Here is a 19,788-nt window from a genome sequence, read left to right as displayed (position 1 = left end):
ATTCATACTTGGATCTCTTCTGAACCTTGGAAGAGGAATGAAGAGATCATGCTAGAAATGCTTTCTCATGTTGGACCAAATTGGGTTTGGTAAGGTATGGTGACTATAATCCTACCAACACTTGATTTGGGAATGCATGTGGTATAATCAGTGACCATACTTCATCTCTTCTCATGAGCAATTGACCAAGGAATTGGCTATTGATCAAGATTTGAGAGATTGAATTACCAAGGAATTGGAATTTGATCACTTAAGATTGCCAAGGAGATCAATGAATGCATTGATTGAGGAAGAGATGAAAATGAACTTGATTTGGAGAATGCAACATCTCCTAAGCCCAATGAATCCCCATTTCTGATCTTACCCATTCTCTTTAATTTCTACAATTTATTTTATGAGCATCTTCCCCATTCCCATTTACAATTCTGCAATTTACTTTCCGTCATTTACTTTCAGCTCTTTACTTCCAGCATTTACATTTTCTACTATTTACTTTCCCGCCATTTAATTTCCTGCAACTCTCAACCAAATTCTGCTTCGCTCAACTAGAACATTCCTCTAATTAAAGTTGCTTGACCAATCAATCCCTGTGGGATTTGACCTCACTCTATTGTGAGTTTTTACTTGACGACAATTCGGTATACTTGCCGAAGGAAAATTGTTGAGAGACAAGTTTTCGTGCTATAAAGTTTATGGCGCCGTTGCCGGGGATTGATTTTATATCGACAATGATTAAATTAGAGGATAACTAGATTGAGCATTTTTCTTTTGTTTGATTTAAATTTCTGTTTGAGTTAATTACTTTCAGTTTTAGTTATTTTCCTCCCTTCCCTCCTACTCCTTTTTTCTTAGTTATTTACTATTCAATTCACTAAACCACTAATTGTTTGATATATTTCATCACTCAGGCTAACAGTAATTTTAACAAGAGTACTTTCTGCAACTATTTCCTTACTTGTGCCTTGTTGGTTGTATGACAAGGAGAAGAAGCGGGGCTTCAACTTCCTTTGATTCTGAACCTGAGAGGACCTTCCTTAGATTAAGGAGGGAAGCAAGAGAAAAGAGAGTAGTTGGTGCTGAGGAAGAGGAGGAGTACTTTGAACCAGACATGGATGAGAACATGGAGAACCATCATGAAGAAGAGGCTCACAACCATGGCAGAGAAGGTCTAGCAAATCATGCTGGGCAAGAGAGAAGAGTTCTAGGCTCTTACATCAACCCAAACCCAGGAAACTGTGGGAGTAGCATCCAAAGGCCAACCATACATGCCAACAACTATGAACTAAAGCCGCAGCTCATCACCCTTGTTCAGAACAACTGTTCATTCGGAGGAGGCGTCCAAGAAGACCCCAATCAACATCTAACAACCTTCCTGAGGATATGCGATACTGTGAAGTCCAATGGTGTTCATCCTGACACCTATAGACTACTTCTGTTCCCTTTCTCGCTTAAGGACAAAGCATCCAAATGGCTTGAGTCCTTCCCAAAGGAGAGTTTAGCAACCTGGGAAGATGTGGTGAACAAATTTCTGGCAAGATTCTATCCTCCTCAACGGATCAACAGGCTGAGAGCTGAGGTGCAAACATTCAGGCAGCAGGATGGTGAGACTCTATATGAAGCATGGGAGAGGTTCAAGGACCTGATAAGAAGGTGCCCACCAGATATGTTCAATGAATGGGTGCAGCTACACATTTTCTATGAAGGCCTTTCTTATGAATCAAAGAAGGCAGTAGACCATTCATCTGGGGGATCTCTGAACAAGAAGAAGACCATTGAGGAGGCCATAGATGTCATTGAAACTGTAGCAGAGAATGACTATTTCTATGCTTCTGAAAGAGGCAACACTAGAGGAGTGATAGAACTAAACAATGTGTATGTACTGCTGGCCCAAAACAAGCTTATTACCAAGCAGCTGGCTGACCTCACCAAGAAGATGGAGAGGAACCAAGTGGCAGCAATCACCACCTCATCAGCAACCCAAGAGGGAGTGAATGCTGAGGCAGATGAGGAGCAAGAACAAGCCAACTATATTGGAAACTCACCCAGACAGACCCATGATCCTTACTCCAAAACGTACAATCCTGGTTGGAGGAATCACCCAAACTTTGGGTGGGGAAATCAACAAGATCAAAGCCAAGATCAGAGACGTCACAACCCCAACAACCATGCAGCTCACCAACATTCTACATAGAGATCATATCAGCACCACCCTAACAACACCTCTCCACATCCATACCAAAACCAAAATGACCCAACTCACCCATCCACTCTCAACTCACCATCATCTGAAGAAAGACTCTCCAAAATTGAGACTCTGCTTGAAGGCATATGCAAAGAGATTCAAGATAATAAGGTATTCAAAGAGGAGGTGCGAGCTAGTATCAAGAACCAGGGGGACACCATCAAGAGGCTGGAATTTCAAGTGGGATACTTATCTAAAAAGATTCCCAAACCTACTGATAGCTTTCCAAGTGACACAGAGAAAAATCCGAGAGGTGAAGCAAAGAAAGTCAGATGGAAAGATTGCAAGATGGTTACTATAAGTAGTAAGAAGACTGAGGAAAAGCAAAACAAGCCATTAGAACAACTCGGAGAGACATCAGCAGAAAAATAGGAAAAGGATCACCAAGAACCCAAAATTTCACAAAAAGAGCTGACACAGAAGGAGCTACTGAAACTCTATGCACCGTTTCCCCAATTACTCAATGGTGTTGTACAGAAGAGAATATTCTCAAGGTTTCTTAACCTGTTTGCATCCCTCCATGTAAACATACCATTCATCAAGGCCCTCCAACAAATGCCCTCATATATTAAGTATATGAAGGAGCTGCTGACCAGGAAAAGCTCACTCAAGGGAGGACAAACAATAGTGATGAATAAGGAGTGCAGTGCTCTCATTCAACCAGAGTTGCCTATAAAAAGGAAGGACCCAGGAAGTTTTCACATCCCCTGTGCCATAGGAGAAACAATGTTTGATAAGGCACTCTGCGATTTGGGAGCAAGCATCAACTTAATGCCTTTATCCCTTATGAAAAGGCTGTAGATCAATGAGATAATACCCACAGATGTAATTATCAGGCTGGCTGACAAAACTCAAAAACAAGCAGTAGGAGTGGTTGAAAATGTGCTGGTGAAGGTTGGAAAATACTTCCTGCCCACAGACTTTGTCATCTTGGACATGGAAGAGAGTCATCTTCACCCAATCATATTGGGAAGACCATTCCTAGCTACAGCCAGAGCACTTATAGATGTGGAGCGAGGGGAGCTAATTTTGAGGATTCATGATGAACAACTCACTTTCAATGTTTTCAAACCCTCACAAGAAACAGATCAAGAGAACAAAGAACCAAGCAAAGATCACAGTGCGATACTGAAGGAAGAAACAAGTACTGAAGCACAACCAGCACATCTGGAAATCCCCTTAGTTGAGGAACAAGGCAATCAGCAGCTGTCACAGCTCAAAGAAAATCAGGAGGAACCTAAACCACCAGAGTCATATGAGACCAGAAACAAAATTTCCTTAGAAGAGGAGGTCACAAAGAGCAAGGCAACATCAAAAGGGACAAAGAAGAAGGCACCAAGGAGGTGGAGGAACAAGAAGATCCCTACAGAGGACTTCTCTCCAGGGGATAAAGTGATCTCAGCCTACTTACCAGATATTCCACCTCATTTCCCCACTATCCCATCTCAGTTACCTAAGATTTTCACCATCAACAGAGTTCTTTCCTTAGAACATGTGGAGATCCTTGATGAAGCCAATGGATATAGGTCTACTGCAAGAGGGGAAGATCTGAAGCATTACCAACCACCATGACAAAGGCAAAACGTCAAGCTAGTGACGCTAAAGAAGTGCTTCATGGGAGGCAACCCATGTTTTACATGCTTTTAAAAGTAGTTAATAATGCAAGGTTCAGGGATATCAAATCAACTTGACATGGACTTGAATGAATCCTTGTGTGCAACATATAGTGAAGAACAAGTTTGGTGTTCAAGGCATACTAAGAGAACATCAACGTAACCCATATCATGTCACTCTTAGGGGCCTTGAACAAATCTTTTACACCACACAGCACCAAACTAAGTTTGGTGTTGCCAATGTTGCACACATGGATGTTGAGTTAGTCAGTTGGTTTGCCCTATTGAATGGCACTTAGTTAGTTAAAACAAAAAAACTTTAAAAAGTAGTTATTCTTTTAATTTTGCCACCACTTTCCACACATATTTTTTTAATCACAATTCTTTTATTTTGTAGAACAAGAAGAAAGGAAGGTGAAACAGCAAAAGGAAACACTGAAAAAGAAGATGGAAGATGCTGGTTTTTGGAAGAAGTTGATTGGAAAAGGCAAGGGAAGTGGGAGTACAAGCACTCAAGAGAAACACAAAGAGGACAAGCAAGAGGAAGAGCATGGGCAACCCCATGAGTAAAAGGTGGTGGAGTTCCCTCTTTGTTCCATCTTTTTCAAGCATTAAATAAGGAAAATCATGTATGAAATAGAACATGCTTCCATGATAGTTTAGGATTTTCAATTCTGTTTTTAGTATTCTCCTTGCCTAGGTCTATGATTACTAGTCAAGTTGCCTGTTTTCAATTCCATCCTGCTTATTGTGTTGCTTGTCTCCTTTTGAATCAAATAAAAAGAGAATGTTTGTTATCAAAGACCAGAGTAGAGTTCATATTGTGGAGTAAGTTCCTTAGTGTGTGATGTGGTCATAAGTTAGCTAAGTTGGCTCACCAACAAGGGTGGGAAGACAGCTATCTGTCTTGAATCATATGCTTGAAACACACCCCATAAGACTAGCTAAGTAACAAGATCCTAATAAGAAAAAGGGAAAAGAACAATAAGAGTTGAAAAAGAAAGAAAAATTAATAAAGAATAAAGCTAGGCACCAAGGGTTTGAAACTTGAGAGATGTGTCTGTGGTGCTCCTGTACCAAGGATCTGCTTGGATGAATAAGTTCGTAGGAGTGCTTCATCACTTGGTAACTTGGGTTAACTAACCCAGGATTATCAGCTGAAAGTCCACTATCAAGAGCAACCTTGCAACAGAACATTTAGTAACCCAAAGAGGTGCTGGACACTAAGGTCTCAAGAAAGAAAATAAACAAACCATGTGCCTGTGGTGTGTATGTATGGGGGAAAGAGACTTGAGGGAGTAAGTCCCCAAGGGTGTCTTAAAACCTAGCACCTTGAACCAACTGGTTCGGGAGTGCTGGATGAAAGCTTATCTTAAAGAGTTGCCCCCTCACAGAACACTTAGCCTAAGAACACAAATAAGCCCTGAAAAACAATAAAAGGATCAGTGAATAAGAGTCTCATAGGGTGCAATCAAGTGAGTATTCCAGGACATGATAAAGGTCTGAAAGCCAGTGAAGGAATGAACCTAAGTTGCTATGCATGAAACCACCATAAAACCAAGGATATGACCTCCACAACAATGACTCATTCCTCTTGGCATTCCATTCATCATTCTCTTGTTCCAGTACTTGCTTAGGGACAAGCAAGCTTTAAGTTTGGTGTTGTGATGCCAGGGCATTTTGGCCAGTTTCACTGACCTTTTCTTTACTGTTTTAGGGTAGTTTCATATATTTTCTTAGGAAATAAGCAAGTTTTGGGTAGAATTTCACTTACATCTTGATTTAAGCATACATTGAGCACTTTACATGATTTCATGAGAATTTTGCATGAATTAGATGACAAATTGGATGATGCATGTCTCATGATGTGGATTAGAACTTTGATGCACTGTATTGCTTGATTTCAGGACAAAGGAAGCAAGAAAGAGCCACGTTGGTAGCCACGTTAGTCTAACTAATGTGACCACCAACGTGGAATGGGAGCTAGCTTGCAACGTTAATGAGAAAAGTAATCGCCAATAATGTCCTCGAAGCCATCATAGCCCACGTTAAGAGTCACGTTAACTAAGTTAACGTGAACTCTAACGTGGAAAAAAGAAAGTGGAGCCAACGTTAGTGACACTCACCTTTGTCACTAACGTTGTGGCCACGTTAAGAGCCACGTTAACTCAGTTAACATGGACTCTAACGTTGGGAAGCAAAAGAAAAGCCAACGTTAGTGACACTCACCTTTGTCACTAACGTTGGCCAAGCCACAATGAGCCACGTTAACTCCCACGTTAACTTAGTTAACGTGGAAGCTAACGTGGAGGAAGCATGTGATCGCCAATGTTAGTGACACTTACCTTTGTCACTAACGTTGGGGTGAACCCACACAAGCCACTATGAGCAACGTTAACTCCCACGTTAACTTAGTTAACGTGGAAGCCAACGTAGATAATAGAGATGATGAGCCAACGTTAGTGACACTCACCTTTGTCAGTAACGTTGGAGATGGCTAGCATTACTACGTTAGAAGCCACATTAACCTAGTTAACGTGGACTCTAACGTGGGAAGTAGGGGCACATTGGAACGTTAGTGACAAAGGTAAGTGTCACTAACGTTCTCGAAGGATTGGCAAGCTTACGTTAAGAGCCACGTTAACTAAGTTAACGTGGACTCTAACATAGGGGGAAGGGAAGCCTCTCAACGTTATTGGAAAAGGTGAGTCCTAATAACGTGTGCGAAGGACCAAGAGGCAACGTTAGTGGTCACGTTAGTGCCACTAACGTTGAAGTTAACGTGGATTATCCCTGGGTGAGGAACGTTAGTGAAAAAGGTGATTTCCACTAACGTTCTCGAACCCACACTCTCACTTAACGTTAACGCCACTAACGTCCTGAGCTAAACACCCTGCCTACTCCACACTTTCTCTCTGCAAGTAAAGCTAAGCCCACTGCGGAAGATAACTACTTCAAACTCAAGATCCAAAGGCCCATATCCAAGACTTGAAGAACCAACTAGAAGATCAGAAGAGTAGTATATATAGGGGTAGTTTTGAATTAGAAGGAAGCTTTTGGGGGGGATTGGAAATTGGGAACTACTCTCTGTATAATTTACTTTCTCTGCACTTCTAGTTCTAGTTTTCATGATGTATTCTCCATCTTTGTTTTCCATTTCAAGAGCTATGAACAACTAAACCCCTTTCATTGGGTTAGGGAGCTCTGTTGTAATTTGATGGATCAATACTAATTTTCATTACTCTTCTTCTATCTTTTCTCTTGATTTTACTAGAAAGCTTTCAATCTTCATCCAATTGGGTAGTTATCTTGGAAAAGAAGCTATTCATACTTGGATCTCTTCTGAACCTTGGAAGAGGAATGAAGAGATCATGCTAGAAATGCTTTCTCATGTTGGACCAAATTGGGTTTGGTAGGGTATGGTGACTATAATCCTACCAACACTTGATTTGGGAATGCATGTGGTATAATCAGTGACCATACTTCATCTCTTCTCATGAGCAATTGACCAAGGAATTGGCTATTGATCAAGATTTGAGAGATTGAATTACCAAGGAATTGGAATTCGATCACTTAAGATTGCCAAGGAGATCAATGAATGCATTGATTGAGGAAGAGATAAAAATGAACTTGATCCGGAGAATGCAATATCTCCTAAGCCCAATGAATCCCCATTTCTGATCTTACCCATTCTCTTTAATTTCTGCAATTTACTTTTATGAGCATCTTCCCCATTTCCATTTACAATTCTGCAATTTACTTTCCGTCATTTACTTTCAGCTCTTTACTTCCAGTATTTACATTTTCTGCTATTTACTTTCCCGCCATTTAATTTCCTGCAACTCTCAACCAAATTCTGCTTCGCTCAACTAGAACATTTCTCTAATTAAAGTTGCTTGACCAATCAATCCATGTGGGATTCGACCTCACTCTATTGTGAGTTTTTACTTGACGACAATTCGGTATACTTGCCGAAGGAAAATTGTTGAGAGACAAATTTCCGTGCTATCACAAGGATGATGGATTCATCCTTATTCTTCCCAGTGTCCAGGATTATGAAGTCAGCAGGGATGTAAAGGCCTTCAACCTTTTCCAAGACATCCTCTACAAGTCCATAAGCCTATTTTCTTGAATTGTCTACCATCTCTAGTGAGATTCTTGCAGCTTGCACCTCAAAGATCCATAGTTTCTCCATTACAGAGAGGGGCATGAGGTTTATACTTGACCCTAGGTCATACAGAGCCTTCTCAAAGGTCATGGTGCCTATGGTACAAGGTATTAAGAACTTTCCAGGATCTTGTTTCTTCTGAGGTAATTTCAGTTGAACCAGATCATTTACTTCATTGATGAGCGTTCATCCTCCCAAGTCTCATTACCAAATAACTTGGCATTCAGCTTCATGATTGCTCCCAGGTACTTAGCAACTTGCTCTTCAGTAATATCTTCATCCTCTTCAGAGGAAGAATACTCATCAGAGCTCATGAATGGCAGAAGTAGGTTCAATGGAATCTCTATGGTCTCTGTATGAGCCTCAGATTTCTTTGGTTCCTCAATAGAGAACCCCTTAGTGGCTAGTGGACATCCATTGAGGTCTTCCTCGTCGGAAATCACTGCCTTTTCTCCCTCTCCAAGTTTGGCCATGTTGGTTATAGTTATGGCCTTGCACTCTCTTTTTGGATTCTCTTCTGTATTGCTTGGGAGAGTACTAGGAGGGAGTTCAGTAACTCTTTTACTCAGCTGACCCACTTGTGCCTCTAAATTTCTAATGGAGGACCTTGCTTCAGTCATGAAATTGAGAATGGTCTTAGATAGATCAGAGACAACAGTTGCTAAGTCAGAGTGGCTCTGCTTAGAATTCTCTGTCTGTTGCTGAGAAGATGATGGGAAAGGTTTGCTATTGCCAAACCTGTTTCTTCTACCATTGTTATTATTGAAGCCCTGATTAGGCTTCTGTTGATCCTTCCATGAGAGATTAGGGTAATTCCTCCATGAAGGATTATAGGTGTTTCCATAGGATTCTCCCATGTAATTCACCTCTTCCATTGCAGGATTCTTAGGATCATAAGCTTCTCCTTCAGAGGAAGCTTCTTTAGTACTGCCGGATGTAGCTTGCATTCCAGTCAGACTTTGAGAAATCATATTGACTTGCTGAGTCAATATTTTATTCTAAGCCAGTATGGCATTCAGAGTATCAATCTCCAGAACTCCTTTCTTCTGAGTTGTCCCATTATTCACAGGATTTCTTTCAGAAGTGTACATGAATTAGTTATTTGCAACCATTTCAATGAGTTCCTGGGCTTCTTCAAGCGTCTTCTTTAGATGAAGAGATCCTCCAGCAGAGTTGTCCAATGACATCTTGGACAGTTCAGACAGACCATCATAGAATATGCATATGATGCTCCATTCTGAAAGCATGCCAGAAGGACACCTTCTAATCAACTGCTTGTATCTTTTTCAAGCTTCATAGAGGGATTCGCCTTCCTTCTGTCTGAAGGTCTGGACTTCCACTCTAAGCTTACTCAATTTTTGAGGTGGAAAGAACTTTGCCAAGAAGGCATTGACCAGCTTTTCCTAAGAGTTCAGGCTTTCTTTAGGTTGTGAGTCCAACCATGTCCTAGCTCTGTCTCTTACAGCAAAGGGTAAAAGCATAAGTCTGTAGACCTCAGGATTAACCCCATTGGTCTTAACAATGTCACAGATTTGCAAGAATTCAGCTAAAAACTGATGAGCATCTTCCAATGGAAGTCCATGAAACTTGCAATTCTGCTGCATTAGAGAAACTAATTGAGGCTTAAGCTCAAAGTTGTTTGTTCCAATTGCAGGAATTGAGATGCTCCTTCCACAGAAGTTAGAAGAGGGTGCAATAAAGTCACCAAGCATCTTCCTTTCATTGTTGGCATTGTTGTTATTTTCGGCTGCCATATCTTCTTCTTTTTCAAAAATTTCTGTTAGGTCCTCTCTAGAGAGTTGTGCTTTAGCTTCTTTTAGCTTCCTCTTTAAGGTCCTTCAGGTTCAGGATCAGCTTCAAGAAGAATGCCCTTGTCCTTGTTCCTACTCATAAGAAAGAAAAGAAAACAAGAAAGTATGGAATCCTCTATGTCACAGTATAGAGATTCCTTGAGGTGTCAGAGGAAAAGAGAAATAGAGGGATGAGGTAGGTAGATAAGAATTCAAACATATGAAGAAGGAGAGAGAGTTCAAATTGCTAATTGAGGAGGAGTGTTAGTCCTTAAATAGAAATAGATGAGAGAGGAAATTTTCAAAAATTTTTAAAAGAAACAAAATAAAATTAAAATTTAAAATAATTAGTTAATTAAAAAGAATTTTGAAAAATGGTTAATGGTTTTTCGAAAATTAAAAGTGAGAAAGTGGTTAGTTGATTTTGAAGAAGGTTTTGAAATCAGTAATCAAAAGGATATGATTGAAAATTATTTTGAAAAAGATGTGGTTGAGAAGATATGATTGAAAAATAATTTTAAAAGGATTTGAATGTTTTTTTGAAAATCAAAGTTGATTACTTGACTAATAAGAAACTAAAAGATATGATTTTAGAATTTAAAGATTGAACATTTCTTAATAGGCAAGTAACAACTTGAAATTTTTTGAATCAAAATATTAATTGTTAGCATTAATTTTGAAAATTATGAAATAAAAATAAGAAAAAGATTTTGAAAATCAAATTTTAAAGTTTTCAAAAATATTAAGAAGGAAATTAAAAAAGATATGATTTAAAAAAAAGATGTGATTTTGAAAAAGTATGAAGATTTGAAAAAGATTTGAATTAAAAACTAACTTACCTCCCTTGTATTGTCCTGGCGTTAAACGCCCAGAATGGTATACCATTCTGGCGTTTAACGCTCAAAATACTACCCTTTTGGGCGTTTAACGGCCAGCCAGGTACCCTGACTGGTGTTTAAACGCCAGTTTTCCTTCCTCACTGGGCGTTTTGAACGCCCAACTTTTTCTCTGTAATTCCTCTGATGTATGTTCTGAATCTTCAATTCTCTGTATTATTGACTTGAAAATACATAATTTTGAAAAAAAAAAATTTGAATTTTTAATGATGAGAAAGAGCAACAACAAAATGAAACTAATCATGAATAACTAAGATCAAATAAACAATGCATGCAAGAACACGTTGAATGTCAAGATGAACATCAACACATATTTTTAAGAAAAGAATGACATGCAAGACACCAAACTTAGAAATTTTCATTCTGTAGACTCTAATAATTCAAAATGCATATGAAAAATAAGAAAATACACCAAACAAGAGAATTTAAAGATCAGACCAAAGAAATTCATCAAGAACAACTTGAAGATCATGAAGAACAAAACTCAATGCATATATTTTAGAAAAATGCAAGAAAATTACAAATATACAAGACACCAAACTTAAAATGTGACACTAGACTCAAACAAGAAACACAAATTATTTTTTATTTTCATGGTTTTAAGAAATTCAAAATTTTTTATAAGAATTCCAGGAATCATGCAATGTTAGTCTAAAGCTTCAGTCTAAAAAGATTAGACATGGCTAGCCAAGCTTCAGCAGGACATTACATACAACAGCCAAATTGATGGGAATCAACTAGCTCCTGTGATGATAAAAGCATCATCTGAAACTCTAGAATTCCTTTTTAAAAATTCTGAAGAACATATAATAATATATTTTTTTGAAATTTTTTTTTTCGAAAATAAAAAGCTTAAAATTAAAATAAAATTACCTAATCTGAGCAACAAGATGAACCGTCAGTTGTCCAAACTCGAACAATCCCCGGCAACAGCGCCAAAAACTTGGTGCACGAAATCACAATCACACTTTTGCAATTCCGCACAACTAACCAGCAAGTGCACTGGGTCGTCCAAGTAATACCTTACGTGAGTAAGGGTCGATCCCACGGAGATTGTCAGCTTGAAGCAAGCTATGGTCATCCTTGTAAATCTCAGTCAGGCGGATTCAAATGGTTATAAGGTTTTGATAATTAAAAGATAAATTAAATATAAAATAGGATAGAAATACTTATGTAATTCATAGGTAGGAATTTCAGATAAGTATCTAGAGATGCTTTGTTGCTTTAGAACCTCTGCTTTCCTATTGCCTTCTTCCAACCATGCGTTACCTCCTTCCATGGCAAGCTGTATGATCCTCTCGAATGAAAACAAATCCATATGCGCTGTCACCGCACAGCTAATCATCTGTCGGTTCCCGCTAGCGTCAGAATAGGACCATTGTCCTTTTGCGCACTGTCACTTGCGCCCCACATTCGCAGGTTTGAAGCTCGTCACAGTCATCCCTTCCCAGATCCTACTCGGAATACCACAGACAAGGTTTAGACTTTCCGGATCCCAGGAATGGCTGCCAATAATTCTAGCCTATACCACGAAGGTTCTAATCTTAGATTAGAAACCCAAGCAATACGCACTCAAGCTATTGCAGATAGAACAGACGTGGTTGTCAGGCACGCGCTCATAGGTGAGAATGATGATGAGTGTCACAGATCATCACATTCATCAGGTTGAAGTGCGAGTGGATATCTTAGAGAAGAAGTAGGCGTGAATTGAAGAGAAAAACAATAGTACTTGTATTAATTCATGAAGAACAGCAGAGCTCCACACCTTAATCTATGGGGTGTAGAAACTCCACCGTTGAAAATACATAAGTGAAAGGTCTAGGCATGGCTGTGAGGCCAGCCTCTCCAAACATGAACATACAAGTTCCCAAAGATCAAAGATGAAAGTGATCCAAGATGAAAATACAATAGTAAAAGGTCATATTTATAATGAACTAATGGCCTAGGATTTACAGAAATAAGTAAAAGATGCAGAAATTTACTTTCGGGGCCCACTTGGTGTGTGCTTGGGCTGAGCATTGAAGCTTTTTCAGGCTTAGGCTATTCTTGGAGTTAAACACCAGCTTTGGTGCCAGTTTGGGCGTTTAACTCCAATTCTGGTGCCAGTTTGGGCGTTTTACGCTAGAATTCCTTGGGCTGACTTTGAACGCCAGTTTGGGCCATCAAATCTCAGGCAAAGTATAGAATATTATATATTGTTGGAAATCCCAGGATGTCTACTTTCCAACGCAATTGAGAGCGCACCGATTGGGCTTCTGTAGATCCAAAAAATCTACTTCGAGTGCAGAGAGGTCAGAATCCAACAGCATCCAGTCCTTTTTCAGCCTCTAAATCAAATTTTTGCTCAAGTCCCTCAATTTCAGCCAGAAAAGACCTGAAATCACAGAAAAATACACAAACTTATAGTAAAGTCCAAAAATGTGATTTTTATTTAAAAACTAATAATTATATACTAAAAACTAACTAAATCATACTAAAAACTACCCAAAAACAATGCTAAAAAGCGTATAAATTATCCGCTCATCAATAATATGGGGCGAAGTCACCATGGTTATATTTCTTGATATTGAAAAATTCTTAATACTGTGCCAATAAACATGGTACCCTAATCAATGCTCAATGTTTGAGAAATTGCAAATCGATGAGTTATATTTTCTTCTATGAAATTGATAATTTCATTCTAACCAACTTTTACTAAAGGAATGGCTTCGACCCATTTTGTAAAATAATCGAGAACCACCAAAATATATTTGCGATTTTTATATTATGGGGGATGAATTATTCCAATCAAATCCAAAATCCATCCTCTAAATGGTCAAGGTTTTATAATTGAATACAACTCAGAAGCAGGAATTTGTTGTATTACTCCATGTTTCTGACACTCTTAACATGATTTTGCATAACCAATACAATCTTTGACCATAGATGGCCAATATACTCGATCCCGTCGAAGTACCCATTTCATTCTTTCACCAGCTTGAAGAGCACCACATATACCCTCATTTACTTCACCAAGAGCAATAACTATTTCAGATTGACTTAAACACCCCATGAGGCTTCCCTCAATGCCTTTTTTATACAATTCATCGCCTACCACCACAAAATTCATTGCCTTTAATTTGATCTTTCGATCAGCCTAGACATTAGGACTTTTCAAATATTCTACAATTGGTTTTCTCCAATCATCATCTTCCCACTCATCTATGACCAAAACTTCCCTTTCTTCAATAGGCGCAAGAATTTGTTGGACTTTTGCTAATTTTCTTAAGGTCTCAGGAAGAACCTTATATTTTGATGCAATTTGAGCTAACTCATTAGCAATTTTATTTTGAATTCTTGGAATATGAACCAATGATACTTTTTGAAATGACAATAGTAACTCTCAAGCTATCGACAAATACTTTTGCAAGTTTTCATTATTGTACTTAAATTCTTTCGACAACTGTTTTAAAACCAATTGAGAATCCCCTAAAATTTGGACATCTAATGCCTCCTTGTCGATCAAAATTTGTAATCCCAAAATCAAAGCCTCATATTCAGCTATATTGTTCGAGCATGGTATTTTAATTCGAACAAAAATTTTGATAGGATATCTTTTGGAGATATAATCAAAATGCCAACACCAGTACCATCCTTGTGTTTCAATCCACCAAAGTATAACTTACAAAGTTCAGAATTGACTTTATTAATATTTTCTCCCTGGTCATTGAGATCATACGGTCGATCAACTAGAAAATTTGCAATAACCCGACCTTTAACAACCATAGCTAGGACATATTGCAAATCAAACTCCATCAATACGAGCATCCAGTTTCCTATTTGACCTCTTAACATTGGATAAGACAACATGTACTTTATCAAATCCATCTGAGCAATTACTTTTGTAGTTTTTGCAACTATATAAGATTTCAACTTTGTACAAGCATAATAGAGGGACAAACACAATTTCTCAATAGGAGAATATCTTGTCTCCATATTAGATAATACGCGACTTAAATAATAAATTTCTCTTTCTTGTCCTTCCTTGTCATCTTAAGCCAACATACACCTACTTGTATTTGTCGAAGCCTTAATATACAATTTCAAAGGCTCAAAGGGGCGCACTGTTGCCATTACTGGTGCTCTTGACAAATAATCCTTAACCGAATAAAATGATTTTTGATGTTCATGTGTCCATACGTATTCGGACTCATTTTTAAGTTTGACCAAAGTAAAAAAAAAATGCATCTTCGACCAAATAAGTTAGAAATAAATTAGCGAAGAAAATTTACTTTTCCCAAAAATGATTGAATCTCTTTTTTTGATTTAGGGGGTGGCAATTCTAAAATTTCACATATTAGAGGATTCATTTTTAAACCTTTCTGTCGCATCGTGTTGAATGCCTGACATAAATAATCGAGATGTTGATCCATCAAGTTTGATTTTACTATCACACCATCGATATACACCTCCATAAAATTTCCTATAAATTTATGGAAGATAGTATTCATGGCACGTTGGTATGTTGCTCCAGCATTTTTCAACCCAAAAAGCATCACTATCCACTCATAAGTTCCCAAAGTCCCAGGACATCGAAAAGCAGTTTTCGATACATCATTCTTAGCTATGAAGATTTGATTATAGGCAGAATAACCATTCATGAAACTTAAAATTTTATTACCTGCTGTTGAATCGATTAACATGTCTGCCACAGGCATAAAATACTCGTCTTTGGGAGTAGCATTATTTAGATCCCGAAAATCAATACAAACACATAACATTCTATTCTTTCATAATTGGCACAATATTTGATACCCAGTCAACATAACGAGCTGTTCGAATGAATTTTGCCTTAATCAATCTTTCAATCCCCTCTTTAATCTTAAGATTAATCTCAGGAGTAAAACGTCGAGGTGCTTGTTTCACCGATCAAGAGAATAGTTTTAATGCCAATCGATGTTCTACCAGAGATCGGTCAAGTCCAGACATCTCATCATAACTCCAAGCAAAAAAAATCTTTGTATTCAGTCAAAAGATTGATCAAATTTTCTCGGAATTGCACATCGATATTTTTGCAAATATAAATGGGTCTAACATCGTCATCAGACCCCAAGTTAATTTCTTCAAGAGGGTCTTGAGACTCAAAGCCTCTTTTATCATGATCATCATTTACTAAAGATTTTTCAAAAACCAAAGGTTCCAAATCATAAATACAATCGAAAGAAATGTCTATTAAATCATGTGAGGAAAAACAAACTTTATTATCAACCGAATCAGCAATCGATTCTCTTACAAAGCTAGGATTTCCAAATACATCGACGCAAGACTGGTCAATAACATAACCCCTAGGAATTTGAAATACATGCAGAGTCGAAACTATGACCAAAATCAATTTTAGGAATCAAAGTTGTACTAGGAATTTAAAAAACTGAATTGAAATTTCTATTCGACCCAACTTCATCAAAAGAATAGTTTCTAGAGCATGAAATATTTTTTACAGAATTAAAACTACTTAGATAATTTCTTAAAGAGCTTAAATAACACAATACATCTTGTCCATTAGCCATGACAAACTGATATCGAACTCTCACACTGAACAGAATCACTCCCAGCCAGTAGGAGTATAATCAAGTACTGGGTGTCGAAGCTTTACACTAAGTCCTTCTGAAGTTAAAAAACAACCTTTACTATTATAATAATTGAGCATCCTGTCAACATCAAGAGGTTTCAACTTATCATTATACACCTTGAAATAAATATGCATTTCCTCATATAAAGACTTGAATCTGCCTTTACTACTTCAGACTTTCCTTCATAGTCCAAAGAAGGATACTTTGATGCACAGTCGAAGGAACAACCCCAAAAACATAAATCTAATCTCGACCAAGTAAGGCATTATGACTTGCCTTTGAAGAAACCACCAGAAAAACCGTGGTCCGAGATGATGACCCTACCTGCACTTGAAGAGTTACCATGCCTTTTGCAGGTATTGATACTCCAGTATAATCAGTCACTGAAATATTTGTGGGTATCAGGTCATCGAAATGCTTTCCCACTTTGATTAGCATCCTCTCCGGAAACAAGCTAATTGTCGCGCCACCATCAATCAATACTTTATTAACACAAATACCACTCATATAAGCGGTAATGTGTAAAAGTCAAAGATGTGACTTCTGCTTCTCTGTTGGCTTTTGGAAACATCCCAATTCTTCATTTTCACGAATAAAAGAAAAAGCTTCTTCATCTTCCATATCATAATCCTCATTCAAATTTCCTTCATATTCTCCCAAATATTCTATAGGGATGATGGAAATGGTACTCACCATTTTCTCATCCCCCTCATCGAAATACTCCTAATCAAGATCAGCATCTTTCTCATCAGTTTTAATTGGGGTAACTTCAATGGCATTACCTTTCTCATTTTTAGCTAAAGTAATTCATTTAAGATGAGTTTTTCCATCAATAAGAAAAACTATTCATGAATGAACGGAAGTTGTTGTCCCCTTGCCTATCGAGGTCGATGGCTTTTCTGGCACCAATTAACGTGAAAACCTTCCTCCTCGATTACCTCTTGCCCTTCCTCGGGGGTATGAATATCGACCTTGATTAAAACCCTTATAACCCCTTTAGAATTGGCGTTGTCGATATTGGGACGTTTCATGTTCCCAAAACTCTTGACAATTCTTGGTCCATTGGACTCCTAAAGCTTGTGAACGATTAAGTGGAGGCATAAAATTTCTTTGAGAACTTCGAGAACTCTATCCCTCTTGTTGTCGAGGGGGATTCCTCTGACATATCTATTCCTCCTTATGAGCTAGCTCCTTTTTCATTCTTTCCTTTTCAAATATTGTTGCAGCCTCAGTATCAAATACAACATTACATCGAGGGCACGAGGACACATCTCGATCCTTTAATTTCTACTGCATCAGAAACTCCAACAACCCCTCACCAACACCAGTGTACACTGATCTAACATTAGTTTTAAAGTCTTCCAAAGTAGCGTCTTCATAAGTGAATCTGACCATGTTGATCCCTAAGAAAATAGGCTCACCAAAATTTGCTCCAGCATCAAAAGGATCATTATCAATTTTCATATCCTTTTTGCCATCATCGAACTTTAATCTCCCTTCCTAATTGCTTCTTGGATCAAGTCCCTGAAATGGACACAATTATTAATCGAATGGCTAGCTTCTTGGTGAAATTTACAATAAGGTTTTCTTTTTAGATCTTTAATCGAAAGCAATGTCTTGCCTTCCGGCAAAGCCAATTGTTTATCTCTAAGCAACACATCAAATATTTGATCTAATTTCGAAATATCGAAACTATACTTTTTTTTTCACTCTTATATTTCATATCATTTGCTTTATCAACACTTGTGATTTTCTTAAGCAAAGAACAAACATAAGATGGACTTTTTTTTTCAACTCAGCCAAATCAACTTCAGAAAATTCAACATCAAACTCCTCACTCGAGGACTCTATTTCAACATACAAAACCTTTTCCTTTTGAGCAAAGGTTTTCCTTTTTAACTTGTTCTCACTTTTAAACTTTTCTTTTTCTTTTTTAAGAATTTCTACCTGATGAACCCTTTAAGCCAAATGAGCTAAATCAGGTATATACACATTAAGCAACTTTCGACGCATATAAAATCCTAATCTCATAGTTGCTATTTTCTCTACTTCACTTTCGAGAAGTGACGCATAACAGTAACTCCGAGCATTCTTAAAATAAATCATGAAGTCATTAATCGACTCCCCATCATCGCGTTTCAAAGCCACTAAATTAGTGATTGTTACATTCAATTCTCCTCTGTAAAATTGGAAATGAAAAGCACTTTCTAATTATGCCCAAGTTACAATCGAATTAGGCCTGAGATTCGAAAACCAAGTAAAAGTATTCTTTGTTAAAAGAAGAAGGAAAAAAAATTCATTTTCAAATTTTTATCATTTTCTAAATTGCCTAATTCGACCATATATCGAGTGATATGCTCGGTAGTCGATTCACCAACCTCTCCTGCAAACTTTGTTATTAGGGTTTTCACACCCTTAGGTACTTCTGCCATTTGCACGATAGCAAGAAATGCAGAAACAAAATATGATCGATTCATATAACCCACATTAAATCTGACTATGTTAAGAACATCTTCAACAATTCTCGTAACTTGATAACGTTCACCACATTGATTGACTCGCATTCGAGCCAATACTTCATCTACATTTTGGTTACGCCGAACTACTCGAGGGATATCTCCAACCAAACGTATATCACCATCCCTATTTCTAGGCGTGTTCTCTAAATCTTCCGGATTTACTTCAACATTTTGTCGATCAACTTCATCATAATTAACAATTCGAACAATCCGCTCAACTTGTCTAGCAAGACGTTCAAACTTTGTCTTGTGATCAGCCATCATGGGATTCAAAATAGTAGTCATCTGCTGAGTCAATAAATTGACCAAATCATGATGACTTTCATCAACATGCTGTCGAAATACTGCTATCGAACCAAAGCCATTCGATGTTGAACCCACCGGATAATCACGGGCAAACTTAGGATGTTGTAAAGGTGGTTGATTGTTAACTTCTCCTTATGCATTTCCAAATCGAATTGGAGGCCCATAACCACCCATTGGTGGAGTATAACCTGGAGGAAGGTCGAAAGAAGGGTAACTTGAAGTTATTGGCGGTTGTGTTTTTGTTGGAGCAATTCGTGGGCGTGGATTACGCCCACTATTCCCAACAGGGGGATTGTTAACCGTCACATTTTCTCCCAACATACTACCTTTCATATGCGATGTGAACTCTGCAGAAAAGTTTGTGCAACTATAGGAATATTATCATTTATAGATGATCCACCATTGGTATTAGAAATTTCTTCTACGATATGTATAATTCTTCCACTTCTAAGTTGCATAAACTAAATCATTACAAAAGACTTTTGACACACTTTTTCAAAGTTGTCCCACCGGGTGTGCCAATTAGTTATGCAGATTTTTAGCAAATTTGAGTTGGTTCGATATCTAGTGATCTGGGAGCGAAACCTACTCTTTTTAAGAATTCCAGATTTTAATTGTGCATCAAAAACTCCCGTTGGACTAATA

General features: G+C 37.9%; 1 non-coding gene across 1 annotated transcript; it reads right to left on the bottom strand.

Moving 5' to 3' along the window:
- Positions 1-1,561: 1,561 nt before the first annotated feature.
- Positions 1,562-1,668, bottom strand: LOC148576690 (small nucleolar RNA R71). Its single transcript, XR_015903651.1, has one exon. It is a non-coding gene; the product is annotated as a small nucleolar RNA R71 (small nucleolar RNA).
- Positions 1,669-19,788: the final 18,120 nt, after the last annotated feature.

Source organism: Arachis ipaensis, chromosome B1 (assembly GCF_059453495.1).
Source record: "Arachis ipaensis isolate K30076 ecotype BB chromosome B1, ASM5945349v1, whole genome shotgun sequence".
NCBI lineage: Eukaryota > Viridiplantae > Streptophyta > Magnoliopsida > Fabales > Fabaceae > Arachis > Arachis ipaensis.
Note: the sequence above shows the minus strand (reverse complement) of the source record. Positions and strands in the feature narration are given on the sequence as shown.